Consider the following 3,750-nt stretch of genomic DNA (forward strand, 5'->3'; position numbering starts at 1 on the left):
AATAAAGAAGATTTATCCCCGATTTCATGTGTTATAAATTCGATTAATTCAGCCATTCTGTTATCTTTTGATTCTGAAACATATCTCTTTTGATACCCATACCATCCTCCAAATCCGCAGTATTTGTTTTCAGTATTACGGTTTACCGTAAACCTTTTTCTGTCTGGTTTTGCCATGCTAAAACATGTCACTTGGCTAAGCCAAAAAGGCTTCTTTTTATACTTATCTACTTCTACATAGCATTCTGAAAGTATGCACATCAGAGTCTATACTTTCTAACGAACTCATTTGTTTGAAATCAGTTGCTATTGACAGCGGATTTTCTCTAGCCACCACAACTCAGTGGTTAGAATACAAGTCTATACTTGTTTTGGCAGTACATATACTAAACTTGGAATGATACAGAGAAGATTAGCATGGCCCCTGCGCAAAGATGACACGCAAACTCGTGAAGGATTCCACATTTTTAATATTGCCCATTGTACAAGCTCGACCGCTTTCTGATGCTTCTCTCCATTTATCCATTTTCTAGTACAAATTTTAATGCCTTTTATATTATTAGAAAGGAAAAAAATAGCAGCACAAATCTGTATATGCAGTTTTATTATAATCAATCGTAAATAAGTTAAGATACTATTTCGAAGTTTTGGATTTTTTTGATTCGGGGTAGGGTTCACCCAGTTACCCGGGTGTCTTAAACACCGTTGCACAAGAGACGGGATTTTCTCTAATGGTCATTGATGAAACCTTTAAATAATTTTCATCTTACCGTCAAAGAATACACTGTTATAAATAACATTAAAAACCTCGTCGTCATTCTGTTTCATCCTTCTATCAGTTACAAAATTGAAGGAATTTTACAGAACTTCAACTCTGGAGGCATTCCTTGCCTATCAATAAAATCAATTGTTGGATTCTTAAAGATTCTATTTCTAATATTATTTCCTGGGGAATATATCTCAAACTACACTGTAAAATTGTCTTTACAGTGTAGTTTGAGACATATAGGCCAAACTAAGAGAGCTTTAAATTTCATATCAAGGAACGCGAATCTTATATTGGAAAAGAGGAAATTTTAGTAACAAATCTAAATTTACCCATAACGCTTCTTCAGTTGGTGAAGTGGCTTTCTCCGGGATTCAAACCCGGATCTTTCGGTACCGCAGTAGGCTCTCCTAACCACTATACTGTCTGACTGGCTTCATTCTAGTGGCACATGCTCAGACAAACTTAAAAGATATTAGCTTATAGTACAAACCTGGTGACTAGAAGAAAGATTAATAGAAGAACGTCAGAGATGGTGGTGAAAGAACCCCCTAGCACACCTCTAGAACGAGTATCATTTCTAAAAGTGAAAAATTATTCTTATGCTTGAATAGCTTGTTGGAAAACACAATTTTTACTACAGTTCTACATGATTATATTGTCGCCCAGAACGGTATAGTGATTAGGAGAACCTACTACGGTATCGAAGGCCCGGTTTTAAATCCCGGAGAAGACATGGATGTTTGTAAATGTATAGTGTTGTCGGTGTGGCATGGCGGCACTCTAAATATGCAGTGAACCGGAAATCCTCTCGTGTGGATTGGTGGAAGGGGAGAGGGGTGGAGGTGTGTTCTCCCTCAAAATTTGGGGTGGAATGTAGAAGTCCAAACTCTCTTTGGAGTAGGCTTTGGCAAACATTGTTCCATGTAAGATGAACAAAACAACAACTACAACATGATTATATTCAGGATAAGATAACATGAATATTTCTTGTATTTAAATCCCGTTGCCCTTAGAATGGTCCCAATTCAATTTAATCATTCTGGTTATCAGATATTCCTGTTCATGAAGAAAGATTTAATTCAATTTTAATAATTAATCTTTTCAATGTTTTACTTGGAGCTGATTATAATTAAATTAAATTAACTTCTTCAAAGGGATTACGGAGTGAAATCCTTTCAAAAGATAAAAGTGTTTATGGTGTGATATTAATTCTAAGTCTTTGTGTCGTTTTGCATGTTAAAGTAATTGGGGAAACGAAGCAGCTTTACTATCGTTTGAAAAGTTTTCAGTTTAAATGTCTCACATATACTTTCCACATAAGGCATGGTGGCTATTTTGATGGCAAATTTGCTTATGGCAAGATGTCCCGAAATAAATTTAAGACTTCACAGACCTTTCGAGTATTCATCAAATACGTATGTTTAGAAATTCCTATTTTCCTTCTATAACTCAAAGTAAACCAAAACTGAAGTTTCATTCCAATTTTCTCATTTTCTGGAACATTTCCTTTCAAAGACCTCTAGAGTATATTGCCTTACTTCCATTTACCTCCGGAGCAATCGTTAAACCCCAAAGTTAACGACGATATTAAAAGATGAATTTTGCGTTTCTCTTAGATATTATTTCAAAAGAAACTAATATCTTATCCTCTCATCTCGAACCGAATCTCTTCAAAAGGATCTAGTCGTCTTCGGTTCTCGATTGCTGACATCCAAATCAAAACCACTTACATTCATCATTAAGAAAGGGGCCTGTCATCAAAAGCATAACTTAATAGATATACTTCCGCAAAAGGAGTGAGTGGTCTTTAAAACTAAATATTGCTGTTTCTAGTCCAGTGTTTTTAAAGCTGCTTTAAAGTGAATACACGCAGTTAAATGAACTGAAACATGATGAAATAAGAGCGAATTAAATGGAAATTTTTAATTATAAAAAATAGATGCGTAATGAAAGGTGAGGTCAAGTTTCAGCGCAGTTCTATGAAGAGTATCAACCAGAAACAAAGCAAGACGAAAAGTAATCGTACACAAAATATCATGAGAGAAAAGAAAGCAAGATGAAACCATTCCAGTTCTAAACATCGTGGTGTAAAATATAGTCATCAAAAACGCTGCCTCGATAAAGATTACTTCCATGACATGCTTAAAGTTCGAGGGGGACAGTGAAACCCAAATTCAAACTTACAAGAGAATGCTCCCACATTTGTGTAACGATTTTGCGAAGATTTATATATAAACAAATCTTATAATTTTATTTTCTAATATGTTCAGTATGATAGCCCTTTTTGTTGAAATTATATCTTGATTTCCAAGATAAAAGAAGGTTAATTTTATTCTACTCCTCCTTCACAATCTACTAGAGGTCCATCCGCTGTTTTAAGATGCCACTTATAAAGAGTTTGTTTTAGAAGTCCTAATGCACAGTAATCTATAGGAGACACATCAGGTGATAGGTGACGGAGGACGGGGGCGCCTGGTGTCTAACATAGGTAAACAGGCATATACCCCGCGTCCTCCACTGTGTAGAGGCAACAACTCCCTGGAGCCCCATGAGGCCGCCCCGGGAGTTTATTAGGATCTTGGATCTTAAAAGTTAACATGGCCACACAAGGGCTAGACTACATGTAGTACATTGTAAGAACGTGAGACAACTGAAGGTTATGGTTACAGAGGTAGAACAAAATAAGACATAAACATAAAACATAAATGGAAACATATAAAGAAAAACATGAAAAAACACATAAAGCACTAAAAACACAAAAAGGTACACTAAGATACACTAAAATACACGTAACTAAATAAACACCGAACACACATAGATAAACACGATGCAGACAATTAAATAATGTGGACACATAAAAACGAAACACTTGATGATGTTATGAGACGCATAATAGCACGTAATTATTTAAACAGCTCGTGTGATACTGAGAGGACACTCAATAAGGCACGCATATATACGTGAAGCAATGTGGTGACAGTA

The 3,750-nt window shown here is 35.6% G+C and overlaps 1 non-coding gene across 1 annotated transcript; it reads left to right on the forward strand.

Annotated features, from left to right (window-relative positions):
• The first annotated feature begins 361 nt into the window (after positions 1-361).
• On the forward strand, positions 362-468 carry LOC118203118 (U6 spliceosomal RNA). Its single transcript, XR_004760514.1, has one exon. It is a non-coding gene; the product is annotated as a U6 spliceosomal RNA (small nuclear RNA).
• The last annotated feature ends 3,282 nt before the right edge of the window (positions 469-3,750 follow it).

Source organism: Stegodyphus dumicola, chromosome 2, assembly GCF_044657685.1.
Source record: "Stegodyphus dumicola isolate Sdum_Otavi_A_Nest chromosome 2, ASM4465768v1".
Lineage (NCBI taxonomy): Eukaryota > Metazoa > Arthropoda > Arachnida > Araneae > Eresidae > Stegodyphus > Stegodyphus dumicola.